The sequence below is a fragment of the Nesoenas mayeri genome, assembly GCF_963082525.1.
Source record: "Nesoenas mayeri genome assembly, chromosome: Z".
Lineage (NCBI taxonomy): Eukaryota > Metazoa > Chordata > Aves > Columbiformes > Columbidae > Nesoenas > Nesoenas mayeri.
The window spans coordinates 70,709,534-70,733,154 of NC_137542.1; the positions used below are offsets into that span (position 1 = coordinate 70,709,534).

Here is a 23,621-nt window from a genome sequence, read left to right on the forward strand (position 1 = left end):
CTGAGGAAAGGTCTGTTCTCAAAGCTTCATTAGGTTACAAGTATAAGTGGGTCATACAGGCCTAACAGACATTTGTCCATATCACAAAACCAGTGACAGTTGGCAAGTACAACCTACAGCCTTAGATGAAGCTGAGGTTATGAGAGGACCCTGTTCAATTCTGTGCATCCCCAAGCTGCGTATGGTACTGAGCACACTGTTCTGCTTCTTTAGCTCTGCCTCTCATCTGCAAGGGAGTAGTAACTCCTGTGCATTACCATAGTCTGGAAAGATTAGCAAGTTAAACCAAATGCTTGGGGGTTGTCATTATGGGGGAAGGGAGAAGATATTAGAAGTGGAAAAGACACGATCTAAAATACTGGTGTCACTGTGGGTGAAAACTGGGATGTAGCAGCTGAGCTAGAGAGTAAAGCAGCAAGAGAGGATAGAGCTTAGGATACAGTTTTACACTTCTACTCTGTTTTCATTTTAAATGCTAACAGAAAAGATTAAAACCCTAGCAGAACAGTACGCTGTCAGAGGCAAAGCAGCTTAACAAGTACTCCCTGTTGATTTGGGATGATGATCTCCGAACCCTTAAAACAAATTAAAAGATCAACTGTCCTATTTTAACCAGGATGCTGAAAGACTAAAGGACCAGCTCTGAAAGTAGGCTTTATAACATTTTGGTGCTTAAGCTTAACCTATTCAAACTGAACACTGACATCACTACAGATGTTTTCATTAGAGGTGCTAGAATAACATTTTCTATTGTTTGTTGAGATATTAAAGTTCTAAAGAAGCAGAGAGTACTATCAGAGCAATATATCAGAACTGTGTCTGAGGGTTTTTAGGGATTTAGGTGCATTCCTCTGGGACTCTGGTCATTCATCATCTCTCCAAGACAACTTATTTACTCCAAAATTTTGTTGGGTGTTCATGATTTGGGTACCTTCCACCACACTACCACTTTTGCTTCCAAAATCTCTGCTCTGAAGCCATTTCATTCTAGGCAGTGCTCCAGAACATAGCATTTCTACTAGGAAATGACGACTGCAAGCAAACAGCATCTACTTAGCAACAGAAAGAAAAAGAAAGACAAGTGGGTTTTCTTTTATTTTTTATAAAAGACACAATAATCTCTCACCTGAAAAGTAGTATAAGAGCTTCTCATAAAACATCATAAAACAATACAGTCCTGTAAAACCAAACAACATGTCAAAGCCCTATTTATTCCTTTCATTAACCTGATCTAATCCCAAGAAGTTTCTAATGGAACATGCACTGAATTGATGAGTCTTCCTCCAGCCCCTTAACTTACCCAAAAGAGATGGAACAGATATAAATATATCTACACTTTACACTCAGTCTTAATTTGTTCAAAGCTTGGAAGAGCTTAAAAACCCACCAGTGTCTCATGGAAATCTGACAAATATTCTATTTAGAGAGACTTTGCTTATGTTCTTGTTTTTCCTGTTGTGTTCCCTTTCCTAGTGGCAAGGGCTCATTCACATTGGGGACACGAGAGTTTTATTGGGTGGCCCTGCCACCCAACACAAACTATCACCTTGCTAGTGCAGAACTGTGCCCCACAATTCTCAACTGTGGTATGGATAGACAAGTAAATTCATATCCCCCCTTTTCAAGACCTCCCTACCAACCAAAAAAGAAAATAAAAGAAAACAAAACAAAACTTGCCATTTTTTTTCTGTAAGAGAAATGTATTTGTCAGATTTAAATAGTATGTTCTTGACTTCTGTAATGTTCATCAAAGATTTCCCCTAGTTCTTTATGAACCCCAGATCAGAGCCCACCTCTCAGTAGCTGGATTTTTTCAAAGGTTTTGCTGCATAAGTTTAGGCAGGAGGAAGCCAAGATGTGATCACTAGAAGAAAAGGGTCCATAGAGAGGAGAAGAACTCCTCAAATTTTAAGCAAGAATCTTTGTGATGCCAATGGCTTTTGGAAAATAAGTGGATGTATTTGATCCAACTAAACCTGGGAAGAACAGGCAAACATGCTGCAGTTCATAGCTTCATCTCTACCAGAAAGCAAACGTTAGCAAGGGTGCTGCTCTGTGGAAGGCAGCAAGAGTATTTAAGCAGATGGTGTTTGAGCATTTAACCACTGTCATCCAAGCATGACTTGGCAATGAATATACCAGAGGCCTTGTTTACCCTAGAGCTTTGGACAGTGCAGCTGCTGCTCCAGTTCTGGTAGAAATTTTCAAGCACAGGTATTCTTGGTGAGAGGCTAGGATCACTCCTCTAGATGGGCAAGAGGCACTGTCTCAAATTCAGTAGTGCACTCTGTGCATAAGCTCTCTGGACACTCTCTATTGCTGATTTGAACACTGAATCCTAACCAGGATAGCTTATATGTACATCAGCATCTGAGGAATAAGAAATATTTGGCCTATACAAGCTCTGCCAACCAGTACTTGAGGGGCTGATTATCTTCTCTGAAACCAGGGATGTGGATGTGTTTTTTATGCCCAGCTGTAAACTTCTTCCTACCTACACCCTCCTCACACATTTCTTCTCCATTAAATATCTGCATGAGGCTGAGAAGATGATCTTCAACAGAAACATGTCTTTTCTTCTGTCATTGATGAAAAGAGACACAGATGTTTGGAGATGCTACTTACAAGTATCTGAAGATGGGAAAAGAGAAGGATGGGCTATACAGGAATAGAAATTTGGTAAATAACGAATTCTCAGGCAAGAATATTCTTCTCTGAATGAACTTCCAATGATTTGGCCTAAGCCTATTTCAACAAACATCCTCCTTGGGCATAAAGACCAATAGGAACCTGATAGAACTCTTCTGAAGTTCTCTTTTGAAAAGCCCACACCCTGACCTCCAAAATCAGATCCCAGATAGCCCCTATTTCCTAAGCAGCCAACCAAATAAAAACAAGTATAAAAACAAATCCAAATTGCCTTAACATCACACTGCCTGCAATGCAATGGTGAGGTGATCCCTCGCCTCCCATTACCCACCCCAATAATTCTTTTATATGGAGTGTGAAATAATTAGGAACAGCAAAAATAATTTAGGAAACAAGAAGAAACTAATTGTATAAGCTTGTTTGGGGAAAACACAAAGGACAAAAGCAAACCTGGTAGAGATGCTGACAGATACAGTACCGGTATATTAAAGCCCACACATGTATTAATAATAAGCTAACTAATGGTCCCTTGCACAATACACAATGAATTTACTACACAGCAGCATGCTGCTGTGGTGCACTGTGGCTCCATACCACAGAGAAGATCATGGTTTGTGAAGCAGGAGAGTTTAATATTGTGTCCAGTCCAATGACTTTACACTGTGTTTAGGGAGAGACCAAGGTTTCAGAATGCAGCTCTGGGAACTCAAAAATCTCCAAGCCAGCAATGCTGATGATTATATTCTCTGGATCCAGGCAAGTCACAATCCACCTCAGTGCCCACCTCCCCAGAGTGTTAGATCTGCCTACCAATAAATGTCTTTACTCCGCACCAACACAACTCAAGCTTTTAACTAATGCTGTGGCTCAACCTTCAGGGACTAAACTCATCTTTCTGCTTCAAAATGCAAACCTTCTCAATAGAGCTAAAGGATGCTCCCTGTCAACAATACAAGTCAATACAAACATTTGTTCATACCTAAGTCCCTTTTTCTTTCCTCAGAGCATGCTGGCAAGACAAGAGGTTATTTTAGCTTGCTAAATGGGAAACCAAGGTACGGTAGGTATTAACTGGACAGCACACTGATTGTTACACAAAAGGCTGAGGTTGTGGGAAAGTGATTCTGTAACTATTGCATCCATTCCCCACCTTGACAGCTCAAAGGTCTTAAAAAACTAGGCAGAAAGATACGTAGGGTCAGATAGTTTGTCTCTGACTGATGAGCATGAAGTCTGCTTGACTGGACCAGCAAACCTTGACCTCTGGCAATGCAAGCTCCTCTTGACAGGAGGTCATCTGTAGGTCAGACTATATTTTGACTTCAAGACAGACATTTACACTCCCTTTAACATTGTTTTGTAACATGCCTATGTGTGGCCAGAACAACCAGATGCAATATGTGGATTTGCAGGTGGGAACAGGGGTCTAAACTGATCACAATCATTCTGGAAGCTGCTACGTTCCAAGGTAAACACTATCCCATGAGCAGGCTTTCTTTAGAGAGGTGAGCTGCAACAAAATAAAACAACAACAAAAAAATCAAAACAAAAATAAAACACAAACAAAACAAAACAAAACTAAGAAAACCACACACACATTAAAAAAAAAATAAACAAAAAAACAAAACCACAACAGAGACAGCAAGTGAGGCACTAGTTTCACACACACACAAAAAATTAACTTAAACAGCTAGCCTTTTAGGGGTCCAGTCCTATGCTCTTTAAACTCAGCCAGTGCTAAAGCTGACTATCTATACAGCCCAGCCTAGATCTGCTTGCAGACTGTTTTCTCCAGCATCTGAACTTCACTGGCTGAGCTTACACTATATCCTGAGCTTTAGCTGTTGAAAAAGAGCCCTCTGTTCCTTGAGTCACCATCTCAAAGAAACTAGCCAAGTACACTTGATCCTCTAGAATTACCTTTCCTGATCGTAAGCTTCCTAGCTCAATGCACTGGTTTAAAAACAACACACTGACATACTTTGAAAGCCTCTTTCAATTTTTCTGAAAGGCAGTCACTCAGGCATGCTACTCAGACTCACCTGAGCTGCCTACTCAAAACCCTTCCACCACTTCAGTGCACTGCTGCTTCTTTCTCCATCACTCACTGCAGCTGCTGGGCAGCACTGTTGTTTGCCTACCCACCCACTGCACGCCTCCCCAGCAGTAGCTGAATGTCAATGCCAAGGCTAAAGGTTTCCTCTGTGTGTATGCAGAGTTTTGCAAAGCACTTCAGGATCAAAGGTGCCAGTAGAACGCAAGCGTATTATAAAAGCCCAGAGTTTCCTCACAGCCAGCTTGTCAACTAATTATGGTTGTATGCTTTGCTGAGAACCTCTGAAAGGTATCAAGAGCAAAACCCCATGGCATCATCTGACACTGACAATACTGTAGCTGGGAGTGCTTCCATTTTTTATGTTTTCAGGACTGGCTTTGAACTGGGCATGAACTTGCACAGATATGTGCCTGATGCACAAGTCAAGTGCACCAGTGCAGTGATCCACCACACTTTCCATCACTTTACACTTAACTGCATGCCAAGCCTTCATAAATTACACTTGCTGCTTTCCAGTCTGCCCCTGATGAGAGCGCAGGTGACCTCAGTGTCACTCGTGCCAGTGGCGCAGAGCGCAGGCAGCAGCTTGGATGCAGGATTGCTCGGCAGACCTTATCCTTCTGAAGGTAATCTGCAGCATGGATGGACTGACAGTGTAGACCTTAACAAGAGAACGCTGTGTCTGGGGTTACTTAGAAAGTCAGAAACAGAACTTGGTCACATGAATCTCAGTGCACTATCTTAGACTGTAACACTGTCCTTCTCTTGTGAAAGGGCTGGTATTTCAGTATTCCTTTGTTAGGTCCTGCCTATTTTGACACACATAGATAACATCTCCAAGCAGGTGACTGCATGGGTTATTTGAGGAAATAAAACAAAGAGAGTCACATCTTCCATCTTCTTATTCTAAGTGCTATAACAACACATCTCCATTTCTTTTTACTCTCTATAAGAAACATCAGGGGTTGAGGGTTTTTTTCCCTCCCCCACCTTCCTCACAATCACTTAAAAAGAGATTGTTCTGGATTTTAACAGGTATTTTATGAAAGGAATTAAATAACCTGGTCTCCTGTAATAGTAGGGGGACAGACTCAGTGACCCAGGGAGTCCTTTCTAGGGCTTTGTCAGCCTATGACTAATGTCAATAAAAATGATTTCATTCCAGCTTTTATGTGTAGGCAGTAGAGCAAACATCAAATTAATGAGAACAAGAAGCTCAGAAAAACTGGAGGGAGGGGGATGGAAGAGAACGACAAAGTACATGTGCAATGTTTGGTGCAGGGAAAGCAAGCATTCAACTTGGACTAAAATATGACTTACAAGCCTGTTCATTTCCACTCTTACTCCCATGTACCTGAAGGGAATAGAATTTAAGTGTCCCAGCTCTGGCTTCCTAAGTGATTTGACAAATTGTTTTCTGTGCTGCCGCCACAGTCACCCAAAATAGGTAAAATATTTCATTTCAGAAAGGAAAACATTTACATGAGGACTTGACCTTTAACTCAATGTCAGAAGCTCCCCAGGTGGGAGTCAAGACTGATGGGAGCTTCAGCAGAGTCTAGAAACCTCCTGGAGTAATTACTGTCTCCATGGCAACAAAACACTGACATGGGAACATGGGGGGAAGGAAGAAGGAGGTTATGGACCTAAAACACACGAGTTCCCACCTACATACAACTTCCAGCCATTAAGGAGGCCTGGGTCACTCTCCTGGAGTCACAAGACCTTGGACAGCCCTCGGCTTCTCCTTTGGCTGAATGGGGTATCTAGCATGAGCGCACCTTTGGAGTACCATGTTGCGAGTCACGACTCCAGGAGAGAAACAGGATGAGAACGCTCTCCATCCCTGCTCATTGCTCAGCTTTCTGACAAAGCCTTCAAACAAAGATTAAAAAGGCACAAATGCAGAGAAGATACTACCACATCTAGAAACATCGGTTCACCTTCAAGTGGAGTTATAAAGCAGCCAGAAGGCTGGGGGCAAAGAAGTACAAGTTTTTAATTAGAACTACTCAAAAGCATTCAATTTAGAGGAGAGGGAGGGAGAAAAACAAACAAATAAAACACAAAAAAACCAACCAACCAAACAAAAAATAGTAGTGTTGGCCTGCTCTCAACACCATTCTGGCCAGGAATTTCCACAGGATATAGGGGATTTAGCAAGTCACCAAGACAGGAGGCAAAACTAAACCCTCTCAAAACCAAAGTACTCATGCTGATGACCATGTTCACAGAATCACAGAATCCTTGAAGTGGGAAGGGACCTCTGGAGGTCATCTTTTCCAGGATGAGCAAGATCTTCCCTCTCTTTCACTTGTAACAGTTCATTCAAAAAGTGGACAGTTGATGTAAGGTTTACGCTAAGCCCAAAGACATCCTCCATTTAGGAAAATCCCGTCTGCCACAGAAGCAGTGCTATGTCCAGTTCCTATGTGACACTGTGTACTAAAGTCGCTTAACCCAAATTCCTTGCTAATGACTAGAAGTGCTTTGAGGGAGTAAGGAAAGTGGAGGGGGAGGAACAAGAATTTTTATTTCTGATTTTAGTTCAGAGAAGCATCTTGGTGCTAAGCAACAAATGTTTCCTCCTCTTCCATTCAAGGTTTGTCTTTTAAGCCATTTTCTCCTCTTTACTCCCTTCTCTTCTTTCTCTTCCTCCCTCCATTTACTTACAAAAGCTGTTCCATTCAGTTTAATTGGAACAGATGGAAATACAGAAAGTTCCTTTTAAAAATATAAATAAATTATATACACACACTTATATTATGATCCAGAGAGGGGAAAAAACATCAAAATCTCTGAGAGTAGAGAATATGAAGAGCTAGTACTCATTGTTCTGATGCTGAACTCTAATTTTAGATGTGTTTACAAATGTGTGCCTCAAAAAAAAATACAGAAAGTGCTGCTCCATAATATATCTTTTTTTGCTTCTCTTGCAGCTAATGCTTTTTGCTAGGAGCTAGCAGTTGAAATCTTCATGCAAAGCAATTCTATCCCTCAGAAAGAGGGAAAAAGTGGTCTACAAAGTTCACCAAGCACTTCTCTCCACACACACACCTTCCCTCTCCACATATACAACTTCTTTCATTTTCCTACCACCCTCTTCTTTTGACCCTCGTACATTTAACTTTTTCTGCAATTACACATTTTGCATCTGAATTTAGTGCTTCTGACAAGTGACAACTACTGGATTGACACCCTGAGAGAATGACATCCTGTTTATCCAGAAAAGGAGTAGAGGAAAACATAGCTCTCTACCTACTGTGTTAATCCTACTATGTTCCTGGAAAGGATTTTTTAATGGATAAATCTCAATGCACTAAAGGAGGTCTGTATCTTTATTCCGTTTGCCAAGGAGACAACAGAGCCTTGGAAGAATACGAAATTACTTGCCCAAGGTCAACCAAGAGAGGTGTAGCAAAGCTGCATATGCAATCCACCTCCCTCAGGTTCAGTCCTCTGTTCAACTCACCCACCCAACCTTCCATTGTAGAAGGTAACATATTTCCTTCAGCTCTTAACCCAGCCAAAGTGCATTTTGAGGTCAGATGAGCACACCCCAGACCACGTAAACCGCAGAAACCACTGGAGCTGTCAAAGGCTTCTTCATGGTGTCCCTCTGCTCACCATAAATACACCCACTCATTTCCCATAGGCTATTAAGGCAGCAATTAATATTATTACTGCCACTGTGAATAACCTCAATTTTATACATTGCTTCTTCTTCAGGCATGACGAAGATCAAATTTGCAGCCAAAATAAAAGTCTGAAAAGTCTACTTGTGTCTTTCCTCCCAGCACCACTGAAGACCTCTGAGCAGGAACATAACACTCGAGAGATGTTACCAGGCTGCCAAGGGACCGAAAACAAGAGCAGAAGGCTGTATTTCTTTCACATTGAGAAGTTCAGATGAGTTAAATTTAATTTACTATTTAATTCAATGGTAAGAACATTACAATTATCAATGTCCTCTATTTATCAGCCCTGTTGACTACCACAGGTCTTTGTTCATATCATATAACCACAGCTAAAACCTCACAGTATTGTTGAGAAAGCAGAAGGATGACAAGTGGATAGGGTAGGGGGGAAGTTAAGGTCTAGTCTTGTTTGGTATGTTTTGTTCACTTGAAGATATCTGATGACTTTTACCTGCACTGTACTCAAAAGGAACATTAGATTTCCCATGATCTGCAACTGAGTTAGAAGCTGCTAGAAATATACACTTAATATAGGTGAAAAGAAAGAAAAAGGCTGAGCTTTCTTTTGTTGTTAACACTCAGAAAACATTTTTCTAACCACAAATCTCCAAAAAGAACAAAAGATTTGAGGTGTAAACTAGCCAAGGGAAATACCAACAACTCAGGCTAGCAAGACTCATAGGCTGAACCTTGAGTCTTCTGCAGATGACCTAGACAGTGCCCAGATGGATCTATGTCTCACCCTTGAATCTTACACTGTCACAGAAGGCCAAGATTTTTACTAGAACTTTGCTGGCGAAGGATCAGAAGTGCTCTGGATGAGCAAGGAAGCAAAGGTGCATGGATGTTCTGAGGATGCAGAGTGGAGAAAGACAGACAGTGAACAAGTACATGTTGGATGCATCCAAGCAGAAAGGTCAGATTCCACCATTCCACTACACTACACATCACTCCCTGTCTCCCAAAGAAACAACTTTCTCCCCTTGCCTCTCAAGCAGAATATTTCAGCCTCTGCTGTAGAAAACAGTACAAATAAGACAAAATACTCACAGCATAACCGATGTCTCCCAACCCTTCCAGTACTTTACAAGAAAGTTTGAAATATTTGTACCAATTCTAGACCTCTTCCCTGGGCTTATTGTCACTTTCTGTGAGCCTGCATCATTCGGTAATTTCCTAGTTAACGGAGGTGAGGGGAAACAATCTAAATTTGCATCCCCTTGATGCCATCTTAAACCAATCCTCTTCATCCTCAAATCCGTGCCAATCAAACATTGCACAAGATCAACACCATGCTGCCTGCTGATGTGGAAGATGTGCGTTCAATTCCCATCTTCACCACAAGCATCCTAGGTGGCAGGTTGGTTTTATTTTCCCTCTATAAAACAAGCATTGTATTTCATCACCCCACAGGGACTTTGGGGGAATAAAACCCCAGTGATGTTTCAGCACTTCAGATTCAAAGCTGATAGAAATTTTCTATTAGAAATACTTTGGAACTGGGAGAAGGGAGCTATTTTGCCCCCCAAAGTCACAAAAAACCTCCACACACTCATTTCTAAGGTTGCTGTGAGAGGGAAGTAAGTGTTCCATCAAAAGTTTCAAGCAAAAAAAAAAAACATTATCACCCAACTGTCTCACTCCAAGCAAATTTATTCAACAAAAAAGATCATGAGGCATTTGAAGAGATACATACTAACACCTTTTTTAATAGAACAACAGTACATTTTGGTCCATTCCCTAGGCCAAAGCCTCACTCTCTTTAGAGATATCTCAAGAACAGTATTCTTTTTCCACTCTGCTGACAAACAGCACTGAGAAAGGGGTGGAGACCAGAAAACTTTTTCTCTAAACAGGCAGGGCCCATGAAACCAGGAGTTACGAGGTACGAGGTGAACAACTATAAGAGACAGAAAGGAGAGTAATTTCATACAAAGACAGATCATTCTAACCAGACAATTTGAATATGTGTTTTGTCTTTTTTTCTCTATTGGTAATGAACATAAATCACAAAGGTAACAAAATCCTCGACACTCCCCCTCCCCCTCAATTACCTGCCCAGGAGCTCTAAGAGAACAGAAAGCATGAAAGAAATTTTGGCATGCTTTAGTTTGGACCATCAGGCAGCAGTTTGTACTGATAGATGTATTTTTGAGAGCATACAGCTGCCTTATTCACTAATTAAGGCTTCTGAGAGTGTAATGAAAAACTGTGTGATTTCACTGCATGGCAAACGGCCAGAACAATTTGTTCCAGATACACAAAAGAGATTTGAGTTGCAGATTATCTGGGTAGGGTGAGTTTCATGCAGGTGTGCAGCAAAGGCAAGGGAAAGAAGGCTAGTATCGTATTCCCAGCACACTTGCAAATCCTACCACTGGAATTTCTTCCAGAGTCAAAACCCCACAAAGCATTGGTGACATTTAACACTCGTTCCAGTGTAACAACTCTTACCTGAGTGGCAGATATGCCATATGTACCTGATAACACTAGAGGGAGCATGTAGAAGAGGAGGAAGAAAAGCAGTTACATTTTTGTTGAAAGCAGTAAATTTGCAAGCTAGTGTAACTTCTATAATATGGAAAAAACCCCATAAGGACAGGATTCCTGCTTTCCACCCCATCTCTTGATGTGTCTTAGTTGGTGTGGAAGTCTCCACATATTTTGTTATTGCTACCTATTAGAAAAGTCTCTTCCACATTGTGTAAGGGGACATCCACACAACAGTTCAGGCTTACCTGAAATTGAGCAACGCTCATGCAACACAATTCAGATGAAACAGTCTCCAAACAACAGCTGGTGTATGAACACATCCCTGAACAAAGTTGGTATTTCAGCAGTCAAAATGATGGAACCTGGGCAAGATGCCAAGACCAGGAACCCCAAGAATTGCTGACAGGCTAAAAAAGCACCAACTTCACAATAGTGTCTATCCCAGAACATCATCGCAGTATATCACCCTAACCACACTGGCAGCAGCCCTAAGCTAGCAGAGAGTGTGAAAGATGCATGCTATCAAATTTACATACATCAAGCAGACAACAATATGACCAAATTAAAAAGCTACTAATACATAGCAATCTGCCAAATTGAAATTCTGGACTTTTTGGATATCCAGCTCCATGTCTGTATCTATTATGCTATGAACATAATCTCTATGACTGTCAGCAGCTGGAACGTGCAAGGTTTTTTTTTGGAAGAAGGCCTCACTCTTTATCCCAGTGCTCCATAAATAGCACTTTTCCCACCAGTTTCTCTGCACTGTAATCCAGATTATATCCCAAACCTTCAGTCAGAAGGCATCAGCTTTCAGATGTTAAGGAGAATACTGATCCATGGAGAGAAAACATGTCAGAGAACCAGATCCTTTTCACTGATGGAATAAGCACATTTTTGGAGATAAACCTCAGCTTCAGGCACAGTTTTGACAGTCTGATTAGTACAAGGAAATGTCGTCACTAAGTACATGAAGGATCTTTAAGGGAAGGCATTCTCAATAGTAGAAGGAATAGGCAACTTCTTACAGATTCATTTAAGTTTAGCAAAGGCCAACAGGGCTGCCACAATCTACATTTGTAGCTATACGGTTTTAAAGCTCTTTGGGAAACATTGGGGTTTTTAGAAATGATAGAAATGACGTACTTAGTAAAAATAAATTGTTAACAAGATTTTTTTTTTTTTTTAGTGAGTTTTGAAGACAATGGTGTTGTCAAAAATTTGACACCCACATTTAAACATTTTAAGTTCCATCTAAAGGCACCCTTCACCTTTAACACAGCTGCAGGGGATAACTAAGTTTCTTAGTAAGTTCTTTTATTATTTCTAAAACATGACATGATTTCTGTCCAGTTTCCAAAAATTTTGTTTTGTTTAGTTGCCTTTCAAACTAATTATTTATTACTTAACAAAGAAAATCTCATTAGAGATTTGAATTTGTCTCCTACTTCTTTTTTTCTCCTCAGAATAAAAGTTATTATTTTTCTGCCTACTCTAGCTCCTAGTGAAATCAGTAAGCTGTCCTATGCCTCAGCAAATCATGGCAATTAGCACCAAACACCATCACAGCACAAAAATTTCTAAGGACTGTCCAGCAAACACATCCAGAGAAAATATTCAGAGCACATGTATCAAGAAGCTCTTAAAACACCAGTCATGGAAAACCTAATTAATCTGATTCAAAACAAACACTGTGGCCAAATGCTAAATGACGTTAACCAGGCTGTAAAAGACTTCTACAAGAACAAAGTGAATCTTTGACATGGTCAGTGAAGCAGTACTGCAATTCAGAAAGGGAGGGAGGTTTGGGGGATGGATTGGTGCAAACCATAGTGTACTCAGAGTAAAATAAGCAGGAGAGAAGCTCCTGTTTAAAACACAGAGCTCCATGTGGCCCTAGCCCAGGTATATCTTACCATGACACATTATTGGAACTAGAAATCAATGTTCCCACTAAAACATTGTCATGATTTTTCAGAAATGCTGAACACAGAGAGGCCCCCATTGATTTCAGTGTGTATTTGGTATCTCTGAAAGCCTGGGCCCACACTTAGGTGCCTGTATATAGCCTTAAAACAATAACTTTAGGTACCTGTTCAAAAATAAGTTACAGAAATCTCAACTTTCATTCCTGAAAGTACTGTTTTTGAGAAAAAAAGTGAAGCCCACAGTGGGGCAAAGCATTGCCTCTGGCATTTCAAGTCCTTTTTCCCTCCACAGAACAGTAGCATTCAATGTGTTGCTGTGACTGTAAAAACCCTGCAGGAAGATACCATGGGCCTACATGTGTTCTGGTTGAACCAATGCCTCATGGTTTTAAAGTGTGTGGAAATAAAGATCCCTGCCTGGATTACTAAAAAAATAAGTCAATATTTTGAGGATGGTCAACACAAGTCTTCAGTCCACATGGCCCTAGCTAGGCCACATGGCCCTAGCTACTAGCTAAGGAACAGTGCCCCAACATGGTTAAAAAGCTGCTATGCTCCAGAACCGGTAAATTTCACTTCTTAAAAAAATTTAAAAAACAAACAAACAAAAAAAGAACAAAACAAAAACAAAAAATCCAGTCTATAGTGAGAATGACAGGTCACCTTAAAAAACATCAGAAAAGAATATAGCACTGTCAGCTTTACATGATTTAGAGATGCTAACTAGTGATTTTACCAGCCTGCACAGCTTCTGTAGTATGTTAGGTGCTTCAAAAAGTTTATGACATAGCCTGTTTTTAAGCATGATAATATATGAGGATATTACCTCTGAACAACTACCGTGCTTCATTTGACAGAACAGGTCATAATGAGCTTTCACTTTACGCCTTTGAAGCTTTGAATCAAGGGTAGGATTTTTGTCCATTTCTGTACTCAAGCTGCTAAAATTGAGTTCTTCTATTGCTCCTCAGCACAGAGCCTGCATTTTTTTTTTTTTTCACAGCCTTAAATAAAGTGAATACTCTTAAATCAGGGACATATGTTGTTCTAACACCTAATATTAAGTTGTTACAACACTGAAGTATGAAAGGATCAAATATACTGCTGTAGTTACCACACTGATGAACTAAGGGTTTACACAAGTCCAGTTTTCTTCAGTAAATGTTTTTTTCATTACCAAACTTGGCAAAGGAAAAGAACACCAAACATACTGCCTTTCCCAACATCACTTCTGGGTGTCGGAAAGCATTTGCCATTCACCAATATGGTTTTAGTTTTTATTTGACTAGAACAGACCTGGAGACAGAGATTCCTCCCACCTCACTTCAGGTATATGGCTGAGGCTCTCAGAAAAGAGTGTGATGGCCCAAAGCTATTTATGAAGCCGGAGAATGCAGAGAGAGGGGCCTCAGGGGGGGCTGTTTACAACCACAGCCCACTGGATTAGGCCCAATGTCCATTTCTCTCAGTATCCTGTCTCTGGCAGTGGTCAGTAATGGCTATTAAGTGAAAAAGCATAAGAACAGGACAAATATGTATGCTCTTTTCCTAGTATACTCCCTTAACATCTGCTATGTGCATCTCAAATACTTGCTGAACCCAAGTAGCAACCTTAGACTAAAAAACACTTGAATGGAGCTATCTGAACATTTGCCTAGTCACTTTGAGTTGGGGAACTTCTGCCAACCCCATCATGCTGCAAATAGCTCATCAGTGCACAGGCAATGATGTAGAAACCACTGCCATAATATTGCTGCTTCAAAATCTGAGGAGGATGCTCTTATCCCAATGCAAGATACAAGTAGGCATCAGTAAAAACAATCAGGGGAACTGCAGCATCTGGAAGTAGAGGTAGCAATGACACAGAACCAAGATCAAGTTACTTTTCAAGCATCCAGGTAGCCTAATAAAGGAGAAGTGCTATGGTCACTTCTAGTAAGAGGAGCCACCACCATTCATCTTGTTTTGCTGGAGGGGTGATGACAGAGTGTCTTTCTTCAAGTTGCAGAAGAGTTAGGAAACAATGAGACCCTCAGCTGAGCTGTGTAATTCCCAGTCCAGGAATCTTCTGTCAGATCTACAGCAACTATTTATGGAAAGAAGCAAAGACACTGCTGCACACTCAAAAGGTTTCTGTCGGGCTTCCTGGGAAACACTTGGATATTGAAGTGCTATTTTCAAAGGGGGTTTCTAATCAATATATTTAGCTTTATAAACTCATAAAGTCAGCTTAAAAGCCCCAAATATTATAGGGTGTGAAAAAACAACAAACAAACAAAACACACCACAGATACCATGGAAGACTTTCAGAAAAACAATTTGACAAATTGTTTTTCCACACTGTCTTTCAGCTAGCAGCAAGCACACAGTTGTACCACTCCCAAAAAAGCTTGTATTGAGTCAGCTGGACATCTCTATATCTCCATTTGCTGGCTACAGTTCCCACCATCCCATGTAAAACACTTTCAGGTTCTATCGCTGTTTGCTCCCAAACTCATATACCAATCCAATAATCAGGTATCATGTTATCTGTTTAGCCTGTCCAGTCAATATTTTGCTATTTAAATTGCATTATCACCAAGATATATTGGGTACAACATCCACAGGGACTGAATTGTAAAACACTTAATTGTTTGCTACCAAAATGTGGGGCTATTCAATCGGCTCCACACTAGTCAACAAGAGGCCTCAAAACATGACCCAATCTCACCCTACATCTGCATTGCTTACCTGGACAGCTTTAGGGACAGTACCTGATCTGTGTCTTCTGAATTCCAGTACTGGGTACAACAATAGTGGATTGCAGAAAACCTAGTACTTGTACAATGGGGGTCGGAAATAGTTTTTTAAATTAGCTCAAAGTTAGCAGTGTCCAGATGAAAAAAGGGAAAATGCCTGGAGTCACGGGACTACCTCTGCATCGATCTGCTAGCCAGGCCCAGATTTGAGGGAAAACATTATTATCTTCTGCTTTACTTGAGTTGCTTATTACCACGTTCCTTCAAAGCCTCCCAGAGAGAGAGAAAAACATCTCCCACTATCAGGCTCCACCAAGGTTACATGGTTGCTGGGAGACTCACAGTTGCAGATACCTACTACAGAGAGGTAAAAAGACAAATCTATTCTGCATGTGCGACCGAGGTTTGTGCCTCAGCCACTTCCAGCTTGCTGCTGGCAGCCTGGATATTACCTCTAAGATAAATGAATAAGAGTTTAGGTCTTATTGGATTACTGTTTATTGAACTTTATAAATTCCAATTAACAGACCCCTGAGCAATAAGAGACATGTAGTGTACTCTTCATTTTATAGTGCAATTATTACTGAGTTTATCCTCAGCTGAATAAGAGGTATTAACGGATAAAACATGGGAAAGAAGACATACTAATAGATAAAAGCAGATATTGGAGACAAGGAGATAAACAGATACAACTAGGAGAAAATGCACAAGGCAAGAAAGAGCACACGTGCTTGGCTGATTAGGTTATTTCATTGCTTATACTACTATGCAGGAGGCCTACAGGAAATAGATGAGACAGTTACACAGATGAGTAAGTGTCCTAAATACGCAAGCAAGAGAATAGAGGTAGAGAGGGGGAAGGGAAAAAGAAAGAAAAGATAAACAGCAGTCAAAATAGGACAGAATTTGGAATTTATTGTTTTCACAGTTGCTCTAGAGGCATGAACACATTGAGAAAGATCCCCCTATTCAGCATTTTGCTAACGTGCTTAGAAGATTGTACTAGTGAAGTTTTGGTACTATTTAAAAGAAGGAAACATGCTCAGGGTGTTCATCCATCAACTGATTTATATAAACAAGATGCAATGCAATCTCTCAATTACCACCTCAATATCAGACAAAAACCAAGATACTAACACAAGATCTCTGGAAATTAAGCTCCATTAAAAGACACAATGAAAGGAAGATGTTTTTAAAGCCCTGCTGCTGCAGTTTTCAGGCCATCCTTGCTCCCTCCTCATTCCCACGTGCCTTTTTTTTTGAGTTATTGAGCCTGTGTATGCTGTCTTTTTCATAGTGTCACGGTTTAGCCCAAGTTAGCAATCACCGCAATGGCTGCTTGCTCAACTCCTTGTCTTTCCATCCCTGGCAAAGAGGGAAGAGAATCAAAATGGAAGTGAGAAACATGTGGCTTGAGATAAACACATTTTAATAAAATAACAAGGTAATACTAACATACCCATAACAATAATGTATGTAAAAATGGAAAATAGAATATAAGAGATACTCAAATGCAATTCCTCATGAGCTCTATTCGTGCCACGCAGCCAGTCCCAGGAAGAAGGAGAACATGCTGGTCCTGAACAGCCAGTCCCAGAAAGAGAGAAACGGCTGAAAGGGCTGAAAGGCCCAGAGGCCTTCTACAAAACGGCAGAACGGCAAAAGGCTGAACTAAAAGAACTCCTGAAGAGACCACAACCAAAATGAAACAGAACTGGAATGGGAGATGATCAGACATCCTATGCAATCACTAGCAAGTTAAAATAAGATCAAGTGGTTACACTTAAATGTTGTGCATACTTGCACAGATAGCTATGTCCCAGAACAGTTATAGTCTGAACACAAGTCTTGCAAAGAAAGGACAGGATGGCAGAGTTTCACACAAGGAGGAACACCATTGTTATGGTATTTAACTTCTACCCCATCTGTGTTGGACCTTGAAACTGATGCTAGAACTGTTCACCCACAAATTATTTATTCTAGTTATAGAAGAGTTGCAGAGGAGAACTTGCAATGATTTTGTTCTGCCTCCCTGCTCAAAGGACAATAGATTTAGTTGTTGCAACCTGGTCCATGTTTTATCTTCTCCTAAGGTTCCTGAATGTGAACTCTACTGGAGCTGCTGGTGTCAACTGCAGTAGGTAACAGACCACAAGAAATACCTCACACACTAGTAAGAGATCCAGACCTTGGTTATCCTCTTTGAATACTATCTAGCAACTTCTGTCCATGCAAAGGAGGTGAGAGAGATTGATTTAGTATTGCCTTGAATGAATGAACCTTTTTTAACATGAGGAACAAGATATGAAAAAAAGACAAGGCCTACCTATAATTGTTTTTTAAAGCTTTCCTCCATCATCAGGATGATTTTTCATAATATAGCAATGATCAAGTTGAAGAAACTTGGTGGCCTCGGCCCTCTTTTTCCAGCTCTCACCCCTGCAGCTACCTCTAGCCATACCAATCACAGTTGCTGCTTACACTTCTCAACTACTTCCCTGTGTTCTCTTCCCTTCAGAAACCTGAAAGATACAATGCCCATTCCCTTTAAAGCCATTAAGTAGCCAGTGGAAGCAAAATATTTCTCCACGAGTAAGACTTTTGACAAAATACAATCTGCCTACGCAAACACTGACACAATACAGCACCATCAGCAAAGCTGCAAACTCTCCTCCAGGTTAGAGTTTGCACAACATCTCAACAGTTACATGAAAGACAGCAAACAAGCCCCAGGTCAGTGAGAGTTAATCTATTCCAGGAACTTAACCTGTCTAAGAAAGTATTTCAAGCTAGTAATTTCCAACCCCCTGCCTATATCTGGTACCACTTCCCAAGCCCCCCAATTCTGCAATAGATCATACAGAATGGACTACATTAATTTTCTATTAACTATATCAACTTGAGTGACATGTCCTTAAGGGTTAGGTGATTGATATCCACAATGAAGTCTTATAATCTAAAATCATATTAATATTAAAGATTTTCTGTCCTTTATGTGCATCATTAAATTCTGAGTATAAGGTGAAATTGACAACATACATTTTGACAGCTTATCTATAATAAATATGCAAATCTTGATACCAGCATGTCATCACAGACTTTGCTGCTCCTTGAAATATCAGAGAGATCCTTTCTTTATATGACATTTACAGTGAAAGATCAGATATAAAGCATTTTGTATGACTGAGATTTTCATTGGTTTAGTCTTCAAGCACAATGATAGGAGCTTCATATTCCATTGGCACCAGCAGCACCCCTCCTCCTCTCTACTGTTCACATCATGGTAGGGAAAAAAATACGAATTTTTTCCACTCTTTTTTTGCCCTTCTTGCAGCAAATGAATTTTAAAATAAACACACTATCTGAAAGCATCTCAGCAACGTCTTCACTTGGGGTCACGTATATTACCAGAGGACATAGTTCAACACAGTAAAATTTACTTTAGCCCAAGAGAAGAATTCAATGAGTTAATAGACAAGATGCCAGCTGTCACTACCTGTGAGGGAACCTCAGTCCTGTACAGTTCCACCCCACTCAGACAGGCAGCACTGGGAGTTTAGAAGCCCAGCCCTCATGGAAGCAGTATTTTGGAGCAGTACTATGCCTGTTCCTGACCAACAGTCACGCAATGCCAACCCACAGATACCCAACTCCAACACATAACTTGGTACACAGCATCTCATGCTTCTCTGATCACGGAAGTTCAGAAGTCCAGCAACATGATCTTTCTTCATTTCCACTCTGTTGCTTGCTAGGGCTCTGCACATGCAGTGTGAGGCAATGCCAGTTCTGGGCTGCAAGAAAACACTTGCAGTGAAGAGATCCAACCCAGCTGTCCTGTGCTGACTTTAATGCATTTTGCAGTCTTCAGCCCTTTTCTACCTCCACTCTCCTTATCAGAGGCTGCTGCCAAACAACAGTGTAAGGAAAAGTGGGGTTTTTTATGTGAAATTGCTGTGACTAGCACAACAAACATCTAATTTTGATTGGGAATTTGAAGCATAACTAATTCAAACAACTAATCGCAATTTTTACACTACCTTGAGAGAGGATGCCTACATGTCCATGTGCACATACAACTGCTGTCATTATCTCCTTCTAAATTAGTCCTTGCATCTTCTTGTCAGTAGAAAAGAGAATTGAAGGAAAATATAAAGAGATTTTCAATGAGGACAATAATCCATGAGAAAACAACCCGAGGCTATGAAATTTATTGTTTCAAGGTCTATTATAACTGTTTATTTCTGACAAGGGCAGGGCACAGGTAGAACTGGAACAAAAAGATCAAGAAACAGTGACCCATCTTTACTTCCATCATCTTCTGGACAAAACCTTGCACTGGCCATGAAGTGTAGGATATAAACAGGGCAACATGAAAGCCTGAAGTGACCAAAAAGGGCTTCACCGTAGAGTCCATATGTGTATATGGACAGTTGTGCTGAACAGAAGATAATAATGCAAGGTAGCTCACCCTACATATATTGAAGGATTAAACGCTGAACCTATAGCAAAAGCATGAACCCCATCAGTTTGCACAGAATAACCACCTTCATCCTCAGGGAAGACAAAATATTTTTTTATTTGTTCGGATGTTGAAAGCTTCAGGGACTTTTATTCCCTAAAAATAAAAAGGGGTAGGAGTTGTCCAGGAAAGACCAGTCTCTTTTTCCATAGATTTTTCAGTGCTGTTGCCTTGTAGATACTGCTATTTGACTTTCACTAAAGTCACAGGAGCCTGTATTTAAAAGACATCTAGGCTTACTTAACAACATCTTCCCCGGACAGCCCTGCATGGAGTGTTTTACTGCTTTAAAAAGCTCAATTTCCCAGTATGGCCAAATTACTTGGAACCTGTAAGGGGAATCCTGCTCCTGGAGAAGCAAATCTGTGTCAAATAAGTCATCTCCCAACTCATCCTGTCAGCAGTCAACATCTGCTCTCAGCCACAGCGCACAGCAGCTGCACGCCACGAGATGTGTTTGAGGGCTGCCACTTTGCCTGCCATCTAGGAACCAAAGCAGGAACTTCCTAGGTTAAGAGATGAAACTCCAAAGCCTGAGCTACATAGAAAGTGCGTTCTGTGAGAAGAGCTGCAATTTCTGCAAACTACAGAGGCACCTATCAACAGGACAGATCCCAAGACAGGTTGTGTCTTCAGAGAAGGAGAGGGCTAATAAAAGAGTTTTCTTTATTTCTTCTTCCCCTGCACCATTCTCACAATTAACACTCAGCTCTTGCGTTGCACTCATCTCTGGGTAATCCTCCCCTGCTTTATTTTTTATTTGTGTTGACTTGACATGCCTTAATCCCTGAGTCAGCTCCTATTTCTTGTTAAACCAAAGGTAAATTATACCAAGCCTACCCAGCAATGTTAAAGCCAGCAGGATTTATAATGCAAAGCACCTGCTAAAAATACCCAAGCGAGCATACCAACTGCAAGAGCTCTCCACAGTGCCGGAGACAAACATGTCACACCCAGAAGATACAAAGCAAGACAGGAGTAAAGCAATGCAGCTTACAAGAGAGCACGGCCTCTATCTTGCACCCAGAGCCTAACAAAGGAGAAGACAGAGACAGGAGAACTTCCCTCTTTGCCTCTGCTAATGAAATGATTTTTCACACTCCCTTCTCCTGGCACCATGGTTGTGCCACCTCTCACGTGAGCATCCCCCGCATCACTCACTAGACTACGCCTGTGCAATCCCTTGGAGCAGGAGATGTGCTCGCTTGCTGTCACGCACGTATTCCTCCTCACTTGCAGGGACTCCGTACAGAAGCAGTTTGTCTCACCCAGGCCACTGCCTCTGTGTCCTGCCTCACCCTCAGCCCACACACACTCCATCAGTACCTCACTTTCCTACTCTATTTTTGCCTCTCTCCCTGTTTGTGTCACCGACTTAGTGTCCAACATCCTGCATGACCTTGCCAATCACACTTGCACACACTGATGTGTTCCCCCTGTGTCCCCAAATTTGTGTGCAATGTGTGCATCTTCTCCCTTCCTCCTGACATCAGCCTCTCTTCCAAGCTTAAAAGAGCCAAGCAGGAAGACATTAATTTGGGGGGATTTTTTTTGTGTTTTCTTGCGTTTTTTCCTTTGTGTTTTTTGTTTGTTTGTCTGTTTGTTTTTGTTTTGGTTTTGGTTTTTGGTTTTCGTTTTTATTATTTTTTTTTTTTTAATTCATTCACATTATCAGCAAAATGCATCCAGATCTGAATAGCCCTGTCAGCTCTTGAGAAATGAAACAATAGCAGGTATCTGGTGAATTTCATGGTTATCAACACTCTAATCAGGCAGACAAACTGGGAAAAAAAAAAAGCATTCATTACTTTGAACTAATGATTCCTTAACGTCTCTGCTTTTTGAGACTTGACTCTCTTCAGTTTCCTATTTTTATTTTCAAATTAATTGAAAACCCAGCCCTTTTTGCCCAGGAATTTCTAAAATATCCCAGAGCCTGAGATCTCCTTCCCTCCTCCAGCTTTTCCTTGCAGAGCATCATTATCATTATGTAATGATGTTTCTGTCGAGCTGGCAGAGTTGCATAGTAAAGCGCATTAACCTGACAATAACGGATCACTTACATTTTTTATCATGATCTATTGCCAAGTTAGCACACCAGGCCACTTCCAATAGCACTGCACTCTCGATAAATTAGTGTGTTGGCCTAGAACCCGTGATGGAATATTGTTTGGATTTCTGGTATCTCTGCAACTAATCGTATTTTTCCCCATCTGTTTACTCTGCTTTGACTAGGGGCTGTCAAGGGAAGGGGGTGTAGGGGATGAGAGAATAAGAGATCTGTCTGTATAAGATTTATCCCTTGGCATTAATTGGCTCACCCACTCCTTCATTAGGACCTCTCCCATCAGCTCTTTCCCAGTTGATAGACTCCAACTCTGCCGAATACAGGCAAGGTGCTAAGGTGAGTCTTTCCTTACTGTTCATAGAGAGAAAATATTCTCCCACAGCTGCTAGCAGTTTCTGTAATATGATCAACCCTACATCTCTGAAGTTGTCTCAGATAAATCTGGAACAGAACTGGGCTCTCCAAAGTTTTAACTTCCTACTATATTGGTCTCATTTAAACGCACATGCTTCGGGGAAAAAAAAAAAAGAAAAAAAAGAAAAAAAATTAAACTGCCAAAACATGCCTCAAAGGCAAGGGAGAACTCCAACTGCTTTTGTGACCGACAGCGAATCCCATTTGACTTGCAAACTCCCACCCAAAGTAGAAATGATAATGTTTTTTGAACTCAGTATGTTTTTGTGAGGATAACAACACTGGAGATTCTTTCCAGCCTCAACAGTCAAGGTAAGTGGCACAACAGTGCAGGACCAAGAGATGGATGACTGCAGTCATCACAAAGGAACTTTCAGGCCAAAGAAAGGAGATATATATTGCGATATCATCTTTGCTCATAGTTTCAGCAGTGGACACATCTACCACAGCTGACAGAGAGGGGTTTGTTTGCCTTCTTTTTCATGAAAGCCTTGCTTATTCTCCCTGCAATTCAACAATCAGGGACAAAAATAAATTGTATTGCCATTATTTACACAAGGCCCACAAAGCCAGATTATGGAATGAGGTATCTCTGTGCATAGTCCATTGAGAGCTACACCATTATTACTGTGAGCTAAACAGGTCACTAGAGAGATCTAGAGGTCCCAATTCTGGAAACTTATACATGTAATCCTTATGCCACTGCTGACCACAACAAGTTTATTTGTGTACTTAAAGTTAAAAAACTTCATGAAGTGCTTGCAGGATCAGAGTCCTATTTCCCTGGATGGTAGTTCTGCTGCTGGTAAATAAGTGCCAGGAAATAGAGCAGAGACATGCTGGTTTGTGCATCCCCAGGCATACGGAAGACAGAAGCAAACTCTAATATTTACCAACCTGAAAAAAACTGTAAAATCCTGGAGTTTCCAGCTTCTCTGACAGTACTAGCAGCAGAAGAGTGAAATAAATTAAATAATCATGCCATAAATACTAATTAATTGCCATTAAAAAGTACTCAAATCGTTTAAAAGAAAAATGCAGCCATTAATCAG

General features: G+C 40.8%; 1 protein-coding gene across 20 annotated transcripts in view; it reads right to left on the reverse strand.

The window, feature by feature from the left end:
- Nucleotides 1–23,621, reverse strand: part of CELF4 (CUGBP Elav-like family member 4) — a gene marked incomplete at both ends in the record, with an annotated part of 683,534 nt that overhangs the window by 618,195 nt on the left and 41,718 nt on the right. The gene's annotated exons all lie outside the window — the stretch shown is intronic.